The sequence below is a fragment of the Notolepis coatsorum genome (genome assembly GCF_963971535.1).
Source record: "Notolepis coatsorum genome assembly, chromosome: 20".
Taxonomy (NCBI): domain Eukaryota; kingdom Metazoa; phylum Chordata; class Actinopteri; order Aulopiformes; family Paralepididae; genus Notolepis; species Notolepis coatsorum.
Window position 1 is genome coordinate 31,216,967 of NC_140184.1, and position 24,420 is coordinate 31,241,386.

At 44.5% G+C, this 24,420-nt stretch overlaps 1 protein-coding gene across 1 annotated transcript in view; it reads left to right on the forward strand.

Annotated features, from left to right (window-relative positions):
* The first annotated feature begins 5,474 nt into the window (after window positions 1-5,474).
* The window catches only part of LOC311247214 (E3 SUMO-protein ligase PIAS1-like), a 213,862-nt gene continuing 194,916 nt past the window's right edge, over window positions 5,475-24,420 (forward strand). The window contains exon 1 of the mRNA XM_084337551.1: window positions 5,475-5,495. The gene's annotated coding sequence lies outside the window, so the exon portion shown is untranslated. The remainder of the gene's footprint in view (window positions 5,496-24,420) is intronic.

Sequence of the window (24,420 nt, forward strand, 5' to 3'; positions counted from 1 at the left end):
GGAAGTGTAGCTGGGACAGCAGGATGTGTAGCAGGACAGCAGGAGGTGTAGCAGGAGGTGTAGCAGGGACAGCAGGAGGTGTAGCAGGGACAGCAGGAGGTGTAGCAGCAGGAGGTGTAGCAGGAGGTGTAGCAGGGACAGCAGGAGGTGTAGCAGGGACAGCAGGAGGTGTAGCAGCAGGAGGTGTAGCAGCAGGGACAGCAGGAGGTGTAGCAGCAGGAGGTGTAGCAGGGACAGCAGGAGGTGTAGCAGGGACAGCAGGAGGTGTAGCAGGGACAGCAGGAGGTGTAGCAGGGACATCAGGAGGTGTAGCAGGGACAGCAGGAGGTGTAGCAGGGACATCAGGAGGTGTAGCAGGGACAGCAGGAGGTGTAGCAGCAGGAGGTGTAGCAGGACAGCAGGAGGTGTAGCAGGGACAGCAGGAGGTGTAGCAGGGACAGCAGCAGGTGTAGCAGGGACAGCAGGAGGTGTAGCAGCAGGTGTAGCAGGAGGTGTATCAGGGACAGCAGGATGTGTAGCAGCAGGTGTAGCAGGAGGTGTTGCAGGAGGTGTAGCAGGGACAGCAGGAGGTGTAGCAGGAGGTGTAGCAGGGACAGCAGGAGGTGTAGCAGGGACAGCAGGAGGTGTAGCAGGGACAGCAGGAGGTGTAGCAGGGACACCAGGAGATGTAGCAGGAGGTGTAGCAGGGACAGCAGGATGTGTAGCAGGGACAGCAGGAGGTGTAGCAGGGACAGCAGGAGGTGTAGCAGGGACAGCAGGAGGTGTAGCAGGGACAGCAGGAGGTGTAGCATGGACAGCAGGAGGTGTAGCAGGGACAGCAGGAGGTGTAGCAGGGACAGCAGGATGTGTAGCAGGAGGTGTAGCAGGAGGTGTAGCAGGGACAGCAGGAGGTGTAGCAGGGACAGCAGGAGGTGTAGCAGGGACAGCAGGAGGTGCAGCAGGAGGTGTAGCAGGGACAGCAGGAGGTGTAGCAGGGACAGCAGGAGGTGTAGCAGGGACAGCAGGATGTGTAGCAGGGACAGCAGGATGTGTAGCAGGGACAGCAGGAGGTGTAGCAGGGACAGCAGGAGGTGTAGCAGGGACAGCAGGAGGTGCAGCAGGAGGTGTAGCAGGGACAGCAGGAGGTGTAGCAGGGACAGCAGGAGGTGTAGCAGGGACAGCAGGAGGTGCAGCAGGAGGTGTAGCAGGGACAGCAGGAGGTGTAGCAGGGACAGCAGGAGGTGTAGCAGGGACAGCAGGAGGTGTAGCAGGGACAGCAGGAGGTGTAGCAGGGACAGCAGGAGGTGTAGCAGGGACAGCAGGAGGTGCAGCAGGAGGTGTAGCAGGGACAGCAGGAGGTGTAGCAGGGACAGCAGGAGGTGTAGCAGGAGGTGTAGCAGGGACAGCAGGAGGTGTAGCAGGGACAGCAGGAGGTGTAGCAGGAGGTGTAGCAGGGACAGCAGGAGGTGTAGCAGGGACAGCAGGAGGTGTAGCAGGAGGTGTAGCAGGGACAGCAGGAGGTGTAGCATGGACAGCAGGAGGTGTAGCAGGGACAGCAGGAGGTGTAGCAGGGACAGCAGGAGGTGTAGCAGGGACAGCAGGATGTGTAGTAGGGACAGCAGGATGTGTAGCAGGGACAGCAGGAGGTGTAGCATGGACAGCAGGAGGTGTAGCAGGAGGTGTATTAGGAGGTGTAGCAGGGACAGCAGGAGGTGTAGCAGGAGGTGAAGCAGGAAGTGTAGCTGGGACAGCAGGATGTGTAGCAGGACAGCAGGAGGTGTAGCAGGAGGTGTAGCAGGGACAGCAGGAGGTGTAGCAGGGACAGCAGGAGGTGTAGCAGCAGGAGGTGTAGCAGGAGGTGTAGCAGGGACAGCAGGAGGTGTAGCAGGGACAGCAGGAGGTGTAGCAGCAGGAGGTGTAGCAGCAGGGACAGCAGGAGGTGTAGCAGCAGGAGGTGTAGCAGGGACAGCAGGAGGTGTAGCAGGGACAGCAGGAGGTGTAGCAGGGACAGCAGGAGGTGTAGCAGGGACATCAGGAGGTGTAGCAGGGACAGCAGGAGGTGTAGCAGGGACATCAGGAGGTGTAGCAGGGACAGCAGGAGGTGTAGCAGCAGGAGGTGTAGCAGGACAGCAGGAAGTGTAGCAGGGACAGCAGGAGGTGTAGCAGGGACAGCAGCAGGTGTAGCAGGGACAGCAGGAGGTGTAGCAGCAGGTGTAGCAGGAGGTGTATCAGGGACAGCAGGATGTGTAGCAGCAGGTGTAGCAGGAGGTGTTGCAGGAGGTGTAGCAGGGACAGCAGGAGGTGTAGCAGGAGGTGTAGCAGGGACAGCAGGAGGTGTAGCAGGGACAGCAGGAGGTGTAGCAGGGACAGCAGGAGGTGTAGCAGGGACACCAGGAGATGTAGCAGGAGGTGTAGCAGGGACAGCAGGATGTGTAGCAGGGACAGCAGGAGGTGTAGCAGGGACAGCAGGATGTGTAGCAGGGACAGCAGGATGTGTAGCAGGGACAGCAGGAGGTGTAGCAGGGACAGCAGGAGGTGTAGCAGGGACAGCAGGATGTGTAGTAGGGACAGCAGGAGGTGTAGCAGGGACAGCAGGAGGTGTAGCAGGGACAGCAGGAGGTGTTGCAGGGACAGCAGGAGGTGTAGCATGGACAGCAGGAGGTGTAGCAGGGACAGCAGGAGGTGTAGCAGGGACAGCAGGATGTGTAGCAGGAGGTGTAGCAGGAGGTGTAGCAGGAGGTGAAGCAGGAAGTGTAGCTGGGACAGCAGGATGTGTAGCAGGACAGCAGGAGGTGTAGCAGGAGGTGTAGCAGGGACAGCAGGAGGTGTAGCAGGGACAGCAGGATGTGTAGCAGGGACAGCAGGAGGTGTAGCAGGGACAGCAGGAGATGTAGCAGCAGGTGTAGCAGGGACAGCAGGAGGTGTAGCAGCAGGAGGTGTAGCAGGACAGCAGGAGGTGTAGCAGGGACAGCAGCAGGTGTAGCAGGGACAGCAGGAGGTGTAGCAGCAGGTGTAGCAGGAGGTGTAGCAGGAGGTGTATCAGGGACAGCAGGATGTGTAGCAGCAGGTGTAGCAGGAGGTGTTGCAGGAGGTGTAGCAGGGACAGCAGGAGGTGTAGCAGGGACCGCAGGAGGTGTAGCAGGAGGTGTAGCAGGGACAGCAGGATGTGTAGCAGGAGGTGTAGCAGGGACAGCAGGAGGTGTAGCAGGGACAGCAGGAGGTGTAGCAGGGACAGCAGGAGGTGTAGCAGGGACAGCAGGAGGTGTAGCAGGGACAGCAGGAGGTGTAGCAGGGACAGCAGGATGTGTAGCAGGGACAGCAGGAGGTGTAGCAGGGACAGCAGGATGTGTAGCAGGGACAGCAGGATGTGTAGCAGGGACAGCAGGAGGTGTAGTAGGGACAGCAGCAGGTGTAGCAGGGACAGCAGGTGTAGCAGGGACAGCAGGAGGTGTAGCAGGGACAGCAGCAGGTGTAGCAGGGACAGCAGGAGGTGTAGCAGGGACAGCAGGATGTGTAGCAGGGACAGCAGGAGGTGTAGCAGGGACAGCAGGAGGTGTAGCAGGGACAGCAGGAGGTGTAGCAGGGACAGCAGGATGTGTAGCAGGGACAGCAGGATGTGTAGCAGGGACAGCAGGATGTGTAGCAGGGACAGCAGGAGGTGTAGCAGGGACAGCAGGATGTGTAGCAGGGACAGCAGGAGGTGTAGCAGAGACAGCAGGAGGTGTAGCAGGGACAGCAGGAGGTGTAGCAGGGACAGCAGGAGGTGTAGCAGGGACAGCAGGAGGTGTAGCAGGGACAGCAGGATGTGTAGCAGGGACAGCAGGAGGTGTAGCAGGGACAGTAGTTTTCACAAGTGGGTTATATGTACACCCCCCCCTCGCCATTTCAGAGGAAATATCAGTTCTCACGAAGTGTGGGTTATACTGTATGCACACCCCCCCTCCCCATTTCACAGGAAATATCAGAGTTCTGAAGTGGGTTATATATAACTACCGCCCTGTTTCTATTCTTACCTCCATCTCGAAAGTAATTGAAAAAATAGTATAAGAACAGGTCGAAAAGTACCTTGCGGAAAAAAATCTAATCTACGAATTCCAATCTGGCTTCAGAACATCCCACTCCACTGACACATGCCTTCTCTATTTGAACGACCACATCAAGATACCCTGGGTCTACATTTTTGCATCACGTAGGTGACCTGATGTTAAAGACACCAGCTTTAGAGTGAGCACCACCACCTGTACTTTTTGGCGTTCAGTGCCTGTAAAGGGGAGGGTGGGTTTTAATTTCCTTTTGTATTTTATTTGGTGCCACTAGGAAGTAATCCTTGCTCTCTGTGTTGCTGAGTTTTTTATTTGTGAAATAAATATTATTATTTTGCAAATTGTATCTGTGGTTTTGTGTCACTGCAGTGCACCCTCACCTACCCTGTCTGTGGCCTCGTGTTGCGTCCCCTTACTGGGGTGCGTAACAACCCACTTTCAAAACCACTCTCAAAGAGCACCTACGGGAGACTGCAATTCGAAACTGGCCCCTGTAAATGTCCAAACCCAACCCCCTCCAATGTAGTTTCCCCCACCTCGCCTACCCAACCCCCCCCCCCCCCACTCCACCCAACCACCTCCAATGTAGTTTCCCACCCCACCTACCCAACTTCCTCCAATGTAAAGTTTCTTCCCCCTCAAATGTATATACTCTCTTTTTAGACTCCTTTTGTACACATAAACAGTACTGTATATTTGTAGATCTGGTATGTCATAAATGTCTGGATGCAACAGTACTGTCTACCTACCTGTATGTCGTGTATGTCATATATGTTATGATGAATTGAAAATGGGGGACCCTGATGTAAACAAGACGATCAATCAATCAATTCAATCAATCAATCAATCAATCAAATGGGTCCCATAGACAGATCATGTGGACAGGGCTCTGCATTTCTTGCTACACTCATGTTTGCTGTATTGCTGAGGTTGTGTAGGCCTATACTTATATACCTATATCACAGCAGCTATGTCATTGTAGTAAACACAGGCGTAGACTAATTAATAACATTAATTATGGTCCCACAGTTTAAAAGTGACAACAAAAGCATTCTAAAAGAGTATTTCCTATTACAATGTTTGCTAATGCAATAGTTAACAGGACATAATTTGGCAACATACTTCCAGTGACACAGCCTATGCTATTTTCACCATAGGCCTATTATATTCTACATGCAATTCTATATGAATTGAAAATGGGGGACCCTGATGGAAACAAGACAAACGTCTTTCTCAGGTCTGCATCCCCTTAACAATTGTATGTATTGAGCCGTACTGTATTTTACCCATTCTGCAATCTGTTAAATAAAGTTTTCATTCATTCATTCATTCATGCAACGTTTTAGGATCCTGAATGCACCCCCGTTGCTACTGTGCGCGGCCACGCGGTGTAGTGCGCGTCCCAGTCATGTGACAGAACCTCATCACGCTTGCGCAAGGAAATACAAGATGGCGGAGAGTGCGGAACTGAAGGTAAAGCGCAGCCTGAAATCATTATAAATTTACATAGTTGTCAAGCGTCTGACTGCCAAGTCACATTTTCTTTCTGTAATTGAAGCTTTTGAGAAGTAAGATCTTGTGAGAATTCCTATCAATGCATTAGCTGAATGGGAACTTTATTGAATCCCCAAACCCGAGAGCAGACCGAACGTGTTTTTGTTGATATTGAGACCCTCTTGTTCCCCGTAACTGTCCCTGTTTGCATGTAGGCTAGACATGGACTCGGCATTATTGTCTGAAGTTGATTTAATTCTGTAATGTTCAGTACTGTCTTAAAGCTGTGGTTAAGGACATAACATGATAGCAATGGTAGTATAGGGTTTGATATATTATATTATAAATTTGGAGAGAAGGCTTGAGCTGCCTGTTTTTCGCGGACCTGCTCCTGTCAAAAAGGGCTTTGCAGCTGACAACAACATAAATGCTAGCGCAAGTTTTTAATTGCCTCCACGTGTTGGATTATATAATTTACACTGACTAAAATGCCGGGTTTATTCTGCTGAATAAATAACGTTCGTTTTTATACCACGTTCATGCATTCATTTCAAGAAAAGTTGAAGAGATGTTGTGTAGTCTCTAGCTGCTCAATCAGAGCCCGGGTAGCCGTTAGTTTGTCTGATGTCTGTGGTGGTCTACCTGTTGACTCATTTTAAACACTCTTTTCAGTCAGACATACACTTTATACATTGATGTGCTTTGGTAATGTTGTGGCTTGTTCCATCTTTGAGTGAACCATTTAAAGCCAGGTGACTGACCAGGGTTGGGTAGCTATGATTGTCATTATGATGACTCTTTCATAACATCTTTCAGGGTAGAGTAGTGATTCAAGGCTGGCTTGTATGAAACGGCTCAATGCGTACAGTGTGTTGGTGCTCTGTGTATACGTCTCTATAATTATTATATAGGCCTGTGTGTGTGTGTGTGTGTGTGTGTGTGTGTGAGAGGGAGAGAGGGTGTGAGTGAGTGAGTGAGTGAACCATTGTAACCAAGGAACAAAACATGTGTGCCATGGTCTATTGAGCAGTTATTGATCCGAGTCTTTTGCTATTTTTAAACTATTTCCCTGGTGATTTATGTTGGCTGCTTGGAAATTTGATCCATACTTGCCCTCTGGTGTCACAGTTCTGTCTTTTCTTACTACATGATGTAAGATCTTAAGAATCCTATTTTCAAATGCCAGGCTTAAATGCTCATTAAATGTCAGTGCAGGCTTTGTCAGGCATCAACCTTTTGAACTAAGATCAGTTTTCTACCTTGAATCTGAGATATCCTACCTCTCAAGCAACATTATGAAAGCCTGTACAAACCCTGTGCTTTGAAATATGAATATAGCCTATAGGTCTACTTTCTCCTGTCATGCTTGGCCACCCTGGTTGGGGCCGAGCCGAGGTATGTCTTCCATTGAGGGTTGAGGAGGTCACAGGTCAGGGAAGGGTGTTCATAGTGGGGTGGGCATGTGAAGTCCATTGTACCCTGATTGTGATAGTGGGCTAAATAGAAAACCCTTATCTTCTAGAAATAGCTTAGGGCTAGGGTTCCAAGAATCAGAACTAGCCCTTTAAGGCATATTTTAACATCCAGAGTTGTGTATGCTGCAGTACAGCGAGCACAACCATTCACATTCACTCCAATAGCCTATTCTTAACTGGCAATGGTAAACAACGATGACGTTTGTCGTTTTGGGATGCGCGGGATTGCGCACACACTTTAGTGTCCCTTAAGTATCCAGGACGAGTCTGGCTGAACCCACGCAATGTCTGACGACCTGTCTGTGCAAAGCCTCATTCAGAATGTCTCTGGACTGGAGTCGCACACGGTTAGGAAAAGCAGAGTTTTGCCCACAAGATGATGGTGATGAAAAATGACTATAGGTCTACAACTTTAAGAAGAGCCGTGCTGTGACAAACTAATGTTTCAATTCAAAGTGCAGAGAAAAGTTTTGTTTTCAGGTTCCAATTTTTTTTTTTTTAATGAAACATGCTTAATCACTGCAAATCCAGTGCTGTGGTGCAGACGTTCCCAATCAGTCAGACATTTCTTCAATCAAGCTAACACCTGTCGTCATAGGACCATAGACCAGTTGGGCCATCATTTAGATATATAATATATAGAAATATGTTTGAAAGGAGGAGGAGTATGACACTATCCAGTAAAAAGTGTCCTTTATTTAGGTTGATCATTGACAGATTCAGAGAGGTCTTGTATTGGACAAATTAATTAATGGCTATGTCTTGCCAAGTTATTATTATTGTATTATAGGGTAATTTAAAAAGGCTTTGGGATTGATTCGGAATTCATCCAAGATTGATCAGTCGGTGATGGATGGTTTGAGCACCACTGGTCTAGGCTAAATTAAGCTTTAATATACTGTTGCAGTTTGTCAGGGAAGCAAGCAACAGTTGTGATTGGAGGATCAAGAAGATAGGGCAGGGTTTGAGATACTGTATGTCGATTTCTTTAGTTGAGGACTGCCGTACTGCCACTGCCGCGTTAGAAGAAACAGCAGGCCACAGAGATCACACAATCATTCTTCACATTACCTTGGTGTTACTGTTGATAATAGGATGCGAGAAGAAGGCTCTGAGTAAAACATTTAACTGAAGTAGATCGTTTTTTCGCTCTCTCACTGCTGCACCATAGACCATACGTTAGTAGAGAGGTGCGAGGTGACCCAAAGTTCACACTCTGTTTCATGGTCAATCATGTGATCAGGTGATTCAGAACTCACTCATCCTTGTCAGGGTAAATGGTTAAAAGTCACAGACAGAAAGCGTTCCCCCTACTCACTGTGACATTTTAATTAGTCTCAAATGCACTGTGGGTTTGACTCATTCGAACATTGTTGATCCAAGCTCATCAGGCCTAACAAAATTAATAGTTGGTTTCAGGTTGCCGACCGACCCTGCCGATTTAGGTGCGACCCAATATATTTTATGAGTTTTTAGAAAAAATTATATATATATTTTTTTTTAATAAAGTTTCATAGAAATCTTAGTCAAACATTTAGTATTATGGATATTAAACATGCTGGCAGAGTACATGCATCCATGTTGTTGTGAACATTTTAATTAAATAAAGAAATTCCCTATCCATAGTCGCCGTGGGAAAGAATAAAATAAAAAAATAAAATAAAATAAATTCCCTACCTACCCATGGCCAAACTGACAACCAACCTGAAACCAACTATTAATTTTGTTAGGCCTCAGGAACAAAGATTATTGGAAAAACTGAATATTTAAAAGACCGTACACTAGGGATGCCCCCTCATAAGAAGTTGGGATGGTCTTAGTCAACAAAGGCCTGTTTTTCCATACTGAATGGTTAGGCTGGGTCAAGGGGGTAGGCTATATATTTTCATTCTGATATGAAACTAATCTAACAAATCTAACTGAAAAAGATTAGCAGATAAAGTTTGTTTAGCTGCCTATGGTCCAGAAAAGAGACAAAAGTGTTTAACAAAGTTTTTTTTGTATCCATCAATTCCAGACTGCATTTACAAAAAAGAAACTCTTACTCTGAAGAAGACACTATTCTAAGATGATCTGTGTGCTCCAGTACATGTTATTGTTATGGTCAAAATCTGAGTAGCACTGGTCCTCATCTGGGCCCTGTTCCCCGTACGTGGCTAACTGAGTTAGCCGGATAATCTTCAGGATAACTTTATATATTTTTTTAAATATGTTTTTGTAGATTTTTATTGGTTTGTATTGTACTACCGGGCAGTCCGGTAGAGAGAGAGGGAGAGGAGGAAATGGGAGACAGAGCAGGGGAAGACATTCGGCAAAGGACGCCGGGTCCGGGAGTCGAACCCTGGTCGGCCGTTTCGTGACGCAGCGAGTTACATGGTATGCTACTAGAGCGCCCAATCTTCAGGATAACTTGACATAAGTCAGGATTTTCGGTTCCACGAAGCAGGTTTGTCTAAATCACTATATCCGTGTAACGTGTTCGAGATTGGCTAGGCGGACGCAGATCTGCGCAGGTTTTACTACGGCCTCGCCAAGCGCGTTGCATGACGGTTAGAATGTTGTCCGACTTGCTCTGAAAATCTGACGAGACGAGGCGCGGAACTCTCGTGGGAGCGAGCCACGCACAGCCTTCAGAGCGAGGCTCCACAGTACCTCTCACCCGGCTGCTCCACGCAAACCCATGATGGGAAACGACTTGCTATGGTCGCGCAAAGTGCCTATTGGCTCAGAAAAGTTGTCAGTCACCAGCCACGTGACAGCCAGGGAGTTATGAGACGTTTGATTGATTCATTGAAAACTTTATTACAGTACGGGCATCCCGCACACACACATGCGTCGTCTGTTTTGCCTCAATATATACTGTATATATAATTCTGTTTTGCCTCAATATACACAGTATACATATATATTGATGCAAAACAGAATTATTCAGCAGTGTGTGTGTTGTGTGTGCGTACGCGCGCTGCGGTGGCCAGGAGCGCGCAACAAGATGGTATATTATGGTATATGAATTGTATATTCCACTATAGCAGTATATGGTGTGCTGTACATTTGAATCTGATCTAATTTTGCCCATGGCCATCGCATTATAATGAGCTGGACGCCTGTATCAGTTCTGCAACCGTTTCCATTTCCGGGGTAGGCCTGATTGGCCGCGACAGGCACGTGACGCGCGTGGCACGCCCCCGCGGCAGCCGCAGCGGCAAGCGCGCTACTGCTGGAGTTCACTTCGCCTTTCACATCGCTGCCGTTGGCGAAAGCAGGATGAGAGAGCGTAGATTTCGCTGTGTATCATTTAATCATTTATCATTTAACAGGCATACATTGTTGTCATACAGAAGTACAGAATACTTTTATCCAAAATGCTTCTTACTGTTACACTGTTAGAGACTGTGCTAGACAAATGAATGACTAATTCGGTCAGAAATAACGTAACTAATAACGTTAGTAAGCACTGCTTATATGCTTATTATGTCTGCGGGGTACAGTAAACGTTTCTCCCGGTACATTCTGAAGAGCACACCGCTGTATGTTGGAGAACCAGCGGTCTTCCGCTCCTCACTCGAGTGAGAGCAAAGCCGTGCACAGCTCAGCCCTGTGTGAGACGCGAGGAGGAGATGGGAGTCCTTCCAATCGGAATATGTTGTTTCTTTACACATATGTTGGATTATGAATATGTCTATGTATGTCTATGAATATGTAATAGGGCGGCTAGGTGGCACAGTGGGCAAGGCGCTCGCCACCAACGCAGGAGAAGCTGGGTTCGAGCCCAGCTCTCGGCGTTGCTACCAGCTTGGCTGGTCGTTCATACTAATACAATTGGCAGTATTAGGTGTGGGAAGCTGGTGGGTGGGAATCGGACGTTGTGGACAGCGACTCCTACAGGTCGGTTGGTGCGCCTGCGCAGTAGAATCAGGAAGCGACGAGGGCGGCGTGTCCCTCCCACGCAGACCCTCGCCGCTGAGAGATCGCGCTGTGCAGGTGAAAAGATGCGACAGCTGCCTCCTCGAGTACCGGAGGGGACACGTGATGCAAGGCTTCGTCCACATTGCAGCCGGCCTGTGGGAGCAACATTCGAGACAGGGGAGGGTAGAATTGGACAATACGAAATTGGGGACGGGAGAAAAATAGAAAAATGGGGAGAAAAAGTAGATTAAAAAAAAATTATAATAGACCAAAAATGTTTAATAAATCATATTCGCCTATGGATTTACTTTGTCCTAAATAATGCACGTCATAGCTACGGCTCACGCGACACACACTGTGATTATTTTAATAACGGAGCATTGCAAATGTGAATCCTGCGGGATATTTTGAATGAATGAAACTAGGATCAGAGGTTATTGTGGAAGGCCTACCGGGCATTTGGCTCTGATCCGTTTCATATTCTCCGCTGTGGATGGGTTAACCGGAGCGCACGGATTGTGTTTCATTCAAGCATAAATGTAAGCGTTTTTACGCGTGTATTGTGGACGTGAATTACGAGGAATCTGAATCTGGATTGTTGAATTGTATCACTGTCACTGTGTCACACGTTACTGTGATATTGTAACTGGGATTAAAATATATATAAGATAGAGTGCGTTTGTTGGTTCATAGTAATCTGCTTGATTCACAATTCTTATGGCTTTCTTCTACATTATGAAAATTTGGTTAGTGTTTGTTTTATGTGTTTCCCCATACCTCCACACAGTAGGTTATGTATGGAACTATGAGCGAACAGTACAACAAATGGAGTGAGTTCTGAAAGATATATTTCATTTTATATAATATTGCAATGGTTTTGGATATTTTTCTTTTTACGTTTTTTATATGTGATTTCCAGTTTAGTTTCCCATCAATTGTCACTCCCAAAAATGTATTTTCATACACACGTTCAATTTCTATTTCAAAGCTGTGTGCATGTGTGAGTGTCAGTCGCGCGCGAGTGTGTAAGTAACAGCCTCGGGCAGACGGAGAGAGACCGAGGGAGGAGACATATAGAAAACGGCCAACAAGATTAGTTCGCAACGTTTAAATTCCTCGAAAAAAATTTGTGAAATTCAAATGAAAGGGTTGAAATCGTGGCGCCCTCGTAGCGCATACCATAGTGCCTCGCGCACCTACGCGGCCGACCCGGGTTCGATCCCAGCTCCCGTCGTTATTTGTCGCATGTCCTCCCCACCTCTCCTCCCGTTTGCCCTCTCCTCTGTCGGTCCTGCGTGGCCAATAAAGCTGTAAAAATGCTAAAAAGAAAAAAAAAAAAAAAAAAAGGGTTGAAATCGGTACTAGCAAGGGTGCCCCCAAATATTTTTTTCTACTCGCACAGGCTATTTTTAGGGGCAATATGCCATTGCTACACCCTTGTAGCACTGTACAGCCCTGCGGCTAGGCTATATCCTGGGGTAAAAGCACATCTCTGTCTGGCATCACAGTTACAAAAAGGTGTTGCTCTTTTGTACTAGATTTAGGCTAAATAGGTTCTTGACTGCATTGATTTGCAGAATAACAATAAATATGAGAAAAGGAACTGTACAGATTTGTCAATGAAATCAACTATTCAATTGGCCTAATGGATGAGACCTGAACGGATGACATTTGTGAAGTGAATTTGTTCAGTCAAAGACAGCCCTAGGCTGATGGAAGCTGTTTTTATGAACGAGGTTCCATCACAGGCTGTAAATCGTGGTGGTGCTACGTCCCCCATCTTGCCTCTAGCATTTTGCTCTGTAGCAGAGCTGGACAATAATTCAATATTAGCATTTATTATCTTCCAGTGGCATCTTATTGCGGCTGTGAAATCAGTTATGACATCTTTACACAAGGGTTGTGTTGTCTAAATGAATTATTCAATTATTAAACAAGCTCATATTAGGCCTGACCTAAAGTTTCTCACAAAATCAAATATGAAACAGTTGAGGTCCCGAATATTATTTAACATGTGATTTTGCATACATGAACAGAAGTCACGATAGAGACATTATGATATATAGGCCGAAGTCTGTTTTGAATCCCAACGATTATCACGCTATTAATATTTCCCATATCGCCCATCCATACTGTGCAGGGACTCTCGCCTACCACAGTCTCTTAACACTTTAAGTGCCGAAAACGTGTTTAGGCGTCTTTCCTAGCCATGCTAAAGTTGCCGAGGACGCCCTAACTCGTCTTTAATATCAATATTTTAAAAATCTGTGATCGAAATCATATTTTTCCTCCGCAGCCCTGAGACACAGTGCTGGCCTCCTCTCAACCCTCTAGCGGTTCAAGAGCGCCATCTGGTGGCCGATCGGCAGAAGCGCCAAACAGGAAGTCATGTGGATGAAGTGGTGATCACCCATATTACTTCCGGCCACTCTCTATAGCTCCCGCGACTCCATCTTGAAACACTCGATAATAGATTGCTCGCCCTAACTCAATAAACAACGTTATTTGGACGTATATACTATTATACAACCTGGAAATGGACCGGGTATTTCGACATCCCATAATGGAAAACTGTCTACCCCACGCTGATCGCCCAACGGCCCGCGGAGACTGGGGTGAGTTTTAGCGTGTAGTATTACCGTGTTCGACACTAACTGCTATGATGAACATTTTACCCACATTAGATTAATGGTATAACGTTGCCATTATAAACGATCCCCCGCCCATCCGGTCATCATCAGATGATACGTAGAAACTTCTAGAAGCACGTCCATTTGAAATTTTTCATCTGGCACCGATCGCTACCAAACTGTATTTGATCATCAATATAATGCATTTGGGGCTATAAATCACGTTCTGGAGAAAGCTGCAGAAAGAGATGAAAAAATACTTATACTTTAGATCATATTTTAGTATGAATATGTGAATGAAAACGTTTAACGTTCATACACCCTGAACAATACATATAGGACATTGAATGGGCCCTAATAATGGCAATCTAGCAATAGAATTTAAAAAGTTATAGCCCTGCAAAGAAGGGCAACTTCTCCATAGACAAATAGAGCTGGCAAGGGATGGTATATCATGAATTTAACCTTCGGCAGTTAAAGTGTTAACCACCTTCTCTACTCTGCTGCAGCAGCAGAAATCTGGCTACACAAATAACTGGTTGTAGTAGGCTGAGGCTTACAGGTGGAGACAGTCTATTTGTAGAGCCTGTGGCTAGGTTAATCCCTAATGATACAGACCCTTCTCTCTTCTCTCCTACATCCTTCTGCCACCTGCCCATTTATCTCCCAGTCATTGTCATTATCACTGCAGTTGTTGTCTAGCTTTAAGATCAGAATACGTCACTCAGAACAGAAATAATGTTAAATGGATGATAACTGTTTTCATGTCCCGGTGTGTTTTTAAACTGTCTGTGTGTTGACCACTGTGTACACGTCACGTCGGTGGGTGCTCCACTTAATTTTCAACCATCCTATGAAAGCACTCTTGTAGTTGATAAACCTACATAAAATAAAACTTTCTTTTCTCTTAATTACATCTATATTATTGTCTAGTGATGCATGATATATCGGCCGCCGGTATAATATCGGCTGATATGGCAGTTTCTTTACACATCGGTATCGGTCCGATATCAAGATAGGTAGAGCCATATGAAATCTGTTTAATTTTTTTCCAAATTCCATTAAATTTTTTTCCAAATTCCGTTTTTTCCGTTTTAATATTTCAGATTTCTGTATTTTGCTTTGTACGCTCATTTTACCATCAGAAATAGTGTCTAATAAGTGGGAATGAATAAATGTCCACAATTTAATAAGATATAACAGTCCATTTAATAGGGCTGTCTTAAATACTTCGAAGCTTCGTTCGATGGGCATGGGATTCGAATATGAAAATAAAATTTGATTATTAAAAAAATAAATAAAAAATAATATATTTTGCAAAATCAACTCTGCCTCTCTTTGTTAACTACAACAAGCAATGCTGTTTGTTATTTAAGATGAGGTCGGACTCGGCACTGACAGATTTGCTGCTTTTATAAAGCCTCAAATGACGGCTTACAATATTTCATGAAAGCAAAGTGTTTTGTTTGTCTAAGATTTAAAAAGGTTTAAACTTTACAGCACTGACAAAGTTGAACAAAGTGCTGTACAAGTCCCACAAAAAAAAATAATTAAAAAAAAATAGTTGATTCCATTTTTATTGCTCAATTCCGCGATTCCGTCCACGATTCCGTGATCGCGGATTCCATATGGCTCTAAAGATAGGGCCGATATGGGCCGAAAAAAAAAGATTTAATTTATTTTAATTTTTTAATCTTTTTTTCTTTATTTATTTTTTTTACATGTTTTGGCCTTAAGTAGTTTCAAAATATCAGTCATTTCTGAAAATAAGTTACAAAAGTAAAAAAATAATGCGTTTTGGAAAATAGCTCTTTATTTGATTATCATAAAAAAGTGTTTTCTATACAGAGATATCGACATCGGTAAATATCGGTATTGGCCAGAACAGCAATATTAATATCGGTATCGGCCACAATTTTCACATCGGTGCATATTGTCAGAAGTTACTCTTGGTTAAGTATTTAAAGAGGCCATATTATTCTCCTTTCCAACAAGTTAATATAGGTCTTTGAAGTCCCCAAAACATATCTTTGAAGTTTTTTGCTGAAGAATACCACTCAGATTATGCATTATTCTATCATGCCTCTGTATCCCTCTGTTTCAGCCCTGTTCTCATTCTATCATGCCTCTGTACTAGGGTTGTAACGATTTGACCCCACAACGATTCGATTAGATTACGATTCTTCAGGCAACGATTCAATGCATCATGAAATATCTTCATTTGACCACGATTCGATGCGATTCAATACATTTTTGATCAGTTAATTCCCCCAAAGAAAATTATACACAAATGTGGCTGGGGGAACTGATTCACTCAGCATGAATGGACTATAGGTCAATAAAAAATCGACATTAACTCAATGGATTGGACGCCAAGGGGGCGCTGTTTACCTTCTGGTTAGAAGGCCATCGCTGTAATGCAATGGGGAGAATGCTGTGTTTGCGAACGGCTAAAACTATATTAAAGGGGACATGCATTGCTATTAGGGGTGGGAATCACCAGTTTCATCACGATACGATACGATATAGATTCTTTGGACAACGATACTATATTTTCCGATATCACAAAGTCTGGGAGTCCGAAGGTGCAGTACCGGCCAGATCCTGGTAGTGGGGCTATCTCGAGAATGCAGTAACCCCCCTCCTTCCCAGTCCCTAGTGGACCTCTGCTGTTCTCTCTATATGGCTCTGATCAGCTTAGCTTAGTTAGCTTACGCTAACGCAACGTTGATTTCGGTATTTAACGCGACGTGGGCATAAAGGAATGGCGAGGATGCAAAGCATGTTAGATGCATTTGACCCGTTGTGGGAAAAAAAACAACAGGCACTTATTTCGGGTCGCAAAATAGGCGGACTCTGAAGCAATGCTGTCTAACGTTAACACTACTACTGAGCTACTGTTGTGGCGGCTGGGCGGATATGCATTGCTCACCAGGGGATTTTCAAAATAAGAATCGAATATGAATCGATCTTTTTACGTTGCATCGATCCTATTTGATAATTGATAATAGATCGATATATCGATCTGGATCGATGTATCGTCCCACCCCTAATTGCTATTCCTTGCACTATTTGGGCAACTTTACACAATTCCTGTGAGTCTATGGAAGACATCTGTAAGTAAAAAAATAAAAAAAATGCATTGTTTTATATGAGAGAGAGAGAGAGAGAGAGAGAGAGACGCAGTCAAGTTTGTGTGTAAATGCTCCGACGAGAGAGGAGAGATGCGTCCCCGACACACACGCAGTCAAGTTTGTGTGTAAATGCTCCGACGAGGGAGAGAGATGGCGCACACACATTTACACACACTTCTGCACGGTCCCGCCGGTCCCTCTATCTCTCTCTCTCCCTCTCTCTCACTCGCTCGTTCTCTGCCTCTGTCAAAACCCGTTTGAGGAAGTGTCTGGTTACACTATGCGCTACAACCATAGAGGGGGCGTTACTGAAAATCAGTACCTTATTCACGTCAGCAATACCGTCAAATCAGAACAGCTTAGTTGAGTGAGGGAAGATCTCGTGAACTCGAGACTAGACTGATGAGTCAATATGATAATTAACGACACAGACCACATTGATATAATCCCCAATTGCTAGGATACAATGCTAAACACTGGAAAATGCCATTTATAATGCATGGGACCTTTAAATATTATAGCTATGGATCTAATAAACACGTCGATTGTCAGTGAGTTTCTTCCAGTCAACATGCAAAAAACAGATACTTTTTTCATACATACATTTCCGTTTTATACCGTGGTGAATGAGTATAGTTCCAGAGCGATTCTGTCTAATCTCAAGAAACTCGAGCAAACCGCGCTTCAATGCATTTCCTTAGAAATCGTGCCATTTGTCGCTTGATTTATGAATCGTTCTGAAATGAACGCTAGATTATAGGTATTATGTGTCCTCATGCACGAACAGAAGCAGGGGCCTGAAAAGACGCTTCTCCGTGCCTTGGTCAGTGCCAACCGCACACACACACACACACACACACACACACACACACACACACACACACACACACACACACACACACACACACGTGATCGTTACGAAAGAAATATCGGACATCGGATTAACCCAATATTGGTAACATAGAGTCCTTACCTCACATCTGATGTACTGCAAAAAGAATAATCCAATTCCTGATTGCCATTCCAAATATTGATCGCGTTTATTGATCCAACGTAGGGCTGGGCGATATGACGATATTATATAAATATCGGGTACAGTTCATTAACAATACACTTTTTAAACGTATCGTGGATATCGTGATGTTTTGCCCAAGAGGATTGTGTCGCGTCAATCTGGTCCACACGTTCAAACTTTTGAACAACGCCGCCCTCCCACACACACACTACTGCATCAAAGTTACTACTTATGATTAACAAAGGCATTCGTTTTGTGGCATTAACGTTATATAGTTACACGTTCAATAACATCAGCGTATTTACCCGAACATAGCAACGTCCGAGGACGACCTAGATAGATAGCAAGCATTACTCGTTCATATCTCAGCCAGCGTTTCCGTTAGCCGGTAATTACCGGTTTTTGACCGGCAAAATCTGTTTAAGTCCGACATATTTCATCTCTCCGGTCTTAATGTCCGGTGAAAATAATTCCCTGAGTCTAAGCACAATTTGATTATTTGAATTGTATTAAAATAGGCTAAAATTAAATAGCCTATGCGATGAACGAAACGATCATTACATTTGTTTCCTCGTTGCTTCTAATAATGACAACGACGTTGTCAGCGAGCGAGAGCTTAGTGCTGGGTGTGCAAACTTTTGTGAAGCTGCAGAGCCATAGCACGAGCAGCCCAATGCAGTATTCCAGCAGTACTCCAATTCAGCCATTTTCAGCCAATGTTGGGTGGGGGGCGCTGCTGTGCGGTTCCCAGAAAAGAGCCAATAACAGCTAAATCAGCTTCTCTGCAGCGCCATACTCTTTGCAAATAAGTCGTTGCGAGGTGGAGAGAGTCGTCACGCAAACCACGATAATGTTGCCGTCTCTCTGCTTTCTCAGTTCTTCGCTTGATATAATTAATACAAATGTCCAATATAACAGAATTTGTTAGCTCATAAAAATGTGATTATAACAGACTGCTGTTTAGTGTCGGACCGACTGCCCGCGGTCTATTTTATTTCAAGTCAGCAGCAGCACGGAGTATCGAGGGACTTATTTTATTTGGAATATATTAATTAATGACTGTATACGCAAAAGTAGCCTAGTTTTAAGTAATAATATTATAAATCTACATGCCTTGAGGATGACATTCTTTATATAGCCTGCCTATCAATTGTTTTAAAGCTCAATAAACTATGACCGGAATTAATCTCATTTGTCCGGTAGATTGAAATCTTGCAGGTCACGGAGACCGGCAACAATTTTTTCTAACGGAAACCCTGATCTCAGCCCGTGCTGAGTTGTGCCCATTCTGCGGTCTGTTAATAAAGTTTTCAATCAGACAGATGTATGGAAAGGCTTTTATTATAACATTCGTTGCAGTAAAATCATTATGCCTCGTTTAGTCATCCTGCAGAGCGCTGGTAATCTACTCGTCGGCCGCGGGGAGCTAACGTTAGTAGCTTTGTTGTTGTGAGCACTCGTCAAAATCAATGGAGGACATTCTGGAAGTAAAAAACGAATACACGCTTGCCGATTGGTGCTAAGAACAGCAGGGCGGGTGCAAGCGGTGTGACGTAATTGGCAGACTCGACTGTCAATCAAAATTATTCTGTTTGCCGTCTGAATGAATGAATGAAAACTTTATTAACAGATTGCAGAATGGGTACAATACAGTACAGCTCAATACAACAACAGTGGACTGGAGGATGAAGACCAGAAAAAGACGTTCGGCTTTTTTACATAAGGGTCCTCCATTTTCAATTCATCAAAACATTTAGAGACATACAAATATACAGTAGTTTCATAAAAATGCTAAAATGCTATTGATTGATTGATTGATTGATTGATTTAAAACTTTATTAACATATTGCAGAATGGGTACTGTACAGCTCAATACATACAATTGTTAAGGGGATGCAGACCAGAGAAAGACTTTCGTCTTGTTTACATCAGGGTCCCCCATTTTCAATTAATCATATTTCATATCTAAATCATATAATATCTCATTGCTAAATATATGCAATATATAATCTAATAATCCAATAATCTAAATCTAATATATAATATAAAAATGCTAAATGCATGGGTATTTTATTTTGTCTTTAATGTTAGCTTGCAAACTCAAATACTGTCTTGGTAAGCCTCATAATGAATTGTTTGGGGAAAAAAAGAAAAACATTGTGATGTGTATCGGGTATCGCCGAAAGGTCCGAAAATATCGTGATATCATATTTAGGCCATATCGCCCAGCCCTAATCCAACGTTTCTCCACCAAAACGCATAATCCACGCTGCTCCCAGTCTCCCCAGTCCATGTGTTATAACGATACTGCATGCCCGAGAAGGAAAACCTGGACCGGACTTCTTAGATCAGCGTACAGCCCAAGGGGGAGGGATTCCAATGATGTGCAATACCGGCCGGTCCGCGTGAACATTAAAGGCAACCAACTTGTGTTCAGCCTTTCGTTCAGCGTTTCTCTGATTGGCCACACGGCCACGTGACCGCGCTGCCGCTCTGTGTGTTGTTGCGCCGCCCGCGGCAGAGAGTTGCGCCGCCCCCGGCAGCGGTCGTCTTCCGTTGTAGAAGCCCTTTCAATGACAGAGCTCTCATATTTTGCGCATGCATAAACTATATCTTAAATTATGGCTATGTGTCTAATATGGCCGTCGCAATGACTTGTTTTGTTTACATCAGGGTGAACGCTGTTGTATTCGCAAATATGAGAGCCAGCAATACGCAGCTCCAGTTAACCTAATTTATACCGTAATGAATAATTAAAAAAATATACCGTTAACTGGAATATGTTGTTTCTTTACACATATGTTGGATTATGTAATTGGTTTGTCATGTCATGGTTTTTCAAAACAATAAAAATCGCTACTTTACATCAGGGTGAAGTGAACGCTGTTACGCTGCCACCACCCACTTCAATGACAGAGCTCTCATATTTGCGAATGCATAAACTATATCTTAAATTATGGCTATGTGTCTAATATGGCTGTCGCGAAGTCATTGATAAGCGACAGCCATATTAGACACATAGCCATAATTTAAGATATACGGTAGTTTATGCATTCGCAAAATATGAGAGCTCTGTCATTGAAAGGGCTTCTACAACGGAAGACGGCCGCTGCTGCTGGAGCTGGACCGAGTCAAGCCGGCGGCGGCGCACGGAAGCCGGGGAGAAACCACCGCATCGCCCCGCTGGCGCTTCACAATGTGCAGTTTCTAGTTAATCAGTCAGCAGCCTCGCGAAATAACATTATACATTATATAACGTTACAATGTACAGTTTCTAGTTAATCAGTCAGCAGCCTCCAGCCTCGCGAAATAACATTATACATTAACGTTACAATGTACAGTTTCTAGTTAATCAGTCAGCAGCCTCCACAGCCTCCACTGACGAGTGAAGCATGTAGTTGTTTTGATAAATGCGTTGTGTATTCGCGCGATTCGATTCGGACAAAGATTACAGCTCCGCGCTTCATTCATTTCATTTGGGACCTCTGCCGCTCGTCTGCCGCGCTCGCGGCAAAAGGGGGCGGGGGGTCGTGGCCAATCAGAGAAAAGCTGAACACAAGTTGGTTGCCTTTAACACTTTAACTGCCGGAAGACGCTTTTAGGCGTCCTTCCCCGCCATGCTCAAGTTGCCGAGGACGTCGTAACTCGTCTTTGATATCAATATTTCAAAAATCTGTGATCGAAATCATATTTTCTTTCCGGAGCCCTGAGATGTACTGGTGAGCTCCCATCAACTGTTTAACGGTTCGAGAGCGCCATCTGGTGGCCGATCGGCAGATCGGCCAAGAGGGAGGGGCTCGCCAAACAGGAAGTGCTCATCCTATGTGCTCCGGGCACTCGCAATCGGTAGCCGGACTCCATCTCAACACACTGGATGATCAATCGCTCGCCCTAACTCAATAAACAATGTTATTTGGACGTATATAGTATTATACAACCTGGAAATGGTTCATCCGGATAAACATCCCATAATCGAAAACGGTCTACACCACGCTGATCGTCCAACGGCGCGAGGAAGATACGGTAAGATTCAGCGTTATTTTTGAACGTGTTCGATATAAACTGCTCTGATGAACATATGACCCACACTAGATGAATGATATAACGCTGCCCACGGAATTATAAACGATCCCCCGCCCATCCGGTCATCATCAGATGATACGTAGAAACTTCTAGAAGTACGTCCAATTGAAATTTTTTATATCGCGCCGATTGCCATCAAACTGTATTTCATCATCAATATAATGCATTTGGGGCTATAGATCACGTTCTGGAGAAAGCTGCAGAAAGAGATGAAAACATACTTATACATTAGACCATATTTTACTATGAATATGTGAATGAAAAAGTTTAACGTTGCTACATAATGAACAATACATATAGGACTTTGAATGGGCCATAATAATGGCAATTTAGCAATAGAATTAAAAAAGTTATAGCCCTGCAAAGAAGGGGTACTTATCCATAGACAAATAGAGCTGGCAACCTATGGTATATCATGAATTTAGCCTTAGGCAATCAAAGTGTTAATGTTCACGCGGCCGGTCCTGCCCCGCTAGTGGTCAATAATAATAGCAGCTTCCTTCCTCTTCATGTCGTTTAAAGTCAGTAGTACTATTAGCTATACTGTACATTTAGCCTACCTGCTATGTAAGGTATGATGAGATGCTTTACACAGAGGAGCTATTGGATTTCCCAGTGATGACCAGTCTTGTATTATATTATATGGACCCATTTCTGAGTGAGTGAAACGCATCTGCTGAACTTGCTGAAGTCTTCTCAATCTCAGTGTCATTTACTATGTGTAGGCTATTTGAAAAATAATTGAAGTCTTCCTGATTTAATACATTCTTTCAAATTGTGATATCATGATGAATTCAATTGCCTATATTGCTCAGCCCTAATTAGTGACTGGACAGCAGGTTTTTTGTTACATCCAGCAGCTCTATACTGTAGGTCACTCTGTCGGTTGGTTGGTCCACACAAATCTCCCCAGGTTTCGTCCCATGAGGTGGAAATTGGCTAAAAGGGAGCATGGCAATGGGAGAGGGAGTAGCCTAACACTAAACGGTTGCAGCTATTGCAAATTTGCGCTTGTTTTAACTCACAAATCCACCATAACATACTTCCGAGTCCCTCGGAGTTGAATGAGCCTCTAAGCCTCCCTCAGATAATCATAGCCCACAGACCTCAAAGAAGGAGACCGTTGATGTTTTCTTGACAACCTTTTCTAACTTATTAATCTTGGCTTGCCAATCAGGCTACTAGCTCTAGCCAAGATTAAATCAAATCCAATAAAATTTCTTAAAAGGGACAACCCTACACTTTAGTTTAAGGCAGGATTTAGACAGCATTTACTAGGAGGCCTAGGCAAGACAACATCAAGCTATATTTTTGTAACATTCATTACATTCTGTTACGGGTTACGGGTTGTTCATACTGGCTGTAGGACTCTGTATGACTACACCAAATGGTGCTATTCTTCACTAACTGGGGTGATTTTGAGGGACTGTATTGTTGCCGTGGAAACATGCGCCTGTCGGGATGGACATAGTAGTAGTTTGAAGCATCTCTGACTGAAAGAGACATGGTCTTCAGTGGGTTACACCTGCTGTCTCTTAGCATGCAGTTTTTGCACATTGTTAAAGGAACATGTCAACTTTTTGGGACATACGCTTATTTGCCATCTACCCTGGAGTTAGACAAGCAGATACATACCCTTTTCTTCTCTGTGCATGCATTAGGCTTAGGGAACAGCTGCACCGTTAGCCTAGCTTAGCGTCATTCACTGGAAGTAGGTGTGCCAGTGTAGCCTAGTCACGAAATACACTCCAAATACAACTCCAAAACATTCCTGTAAACATGTTGTGACCTGTGTATTTACCACGTGGCAAAATAAATAAATAATAATAATTAGACATTTTTGTTTTCTAAGCAGATATATCCAATCCAATCCACTTTATTTATAAAGCACATTTAAAAACAACAACGTTGACCAAAGTGCTCTACAAGTCTCACAACATAAGATAAAAACAAAAACATAAAAAGTCTTTCAAAACTGTTTAAAAACCAAAATCCAAAGCAAATAAATGTGTTTTGAGGCGTGATTTGAACACCTGCAGAGTGGGGGCTGCTACAGCTCATTCCAGAGCTTTGGGGCTGCTACAGCGAAAGCACGGTCCCCCCTAAGCTTCAGCCTGGACTTGGGAACAGCCAAGAGGATACACTCAGAATTTTTTTTGCCAAACCACTGCTGCCTGGGCGCAGTGATTTCATCACCTCAAAAGCCCTGTTTTTTTAAAAACTTGGTAAATACACAGGTCACAACATGTTTACAGGAAAGTTTTGGAGTTGTATTTGGAGTGTATTTTGTGACTGTTGGGAAATAGGCTACACTGGCACACCTACTTCCAGTGAATGACGCTAAGCTAGGCTAACAGTGCGGCTGTTCCCTAAGCCTAATGCATGCACAGAGAAGAAAAGGGTATTTAGGCGTGTCTAAATAGGGTAGGCTTGTCTAAATCCAGGGTATATGGCAAATAAGCAAATTTCCCAAAACATTGGCGTGTTCCTTTAACATTAAAAATATTCCTATAATAGTTTTGGGAAATGAGTGCGATCAATATTAAAATGAGGCTCTGTGTAAAGCATGTCATCATAGATGCAGCCAGACAGTAGTAGGACGTGCTTGAAGCTCCTAAATATCTTCCAGAGGACAACCAGGACATGTTCTTGTGCAGGCCG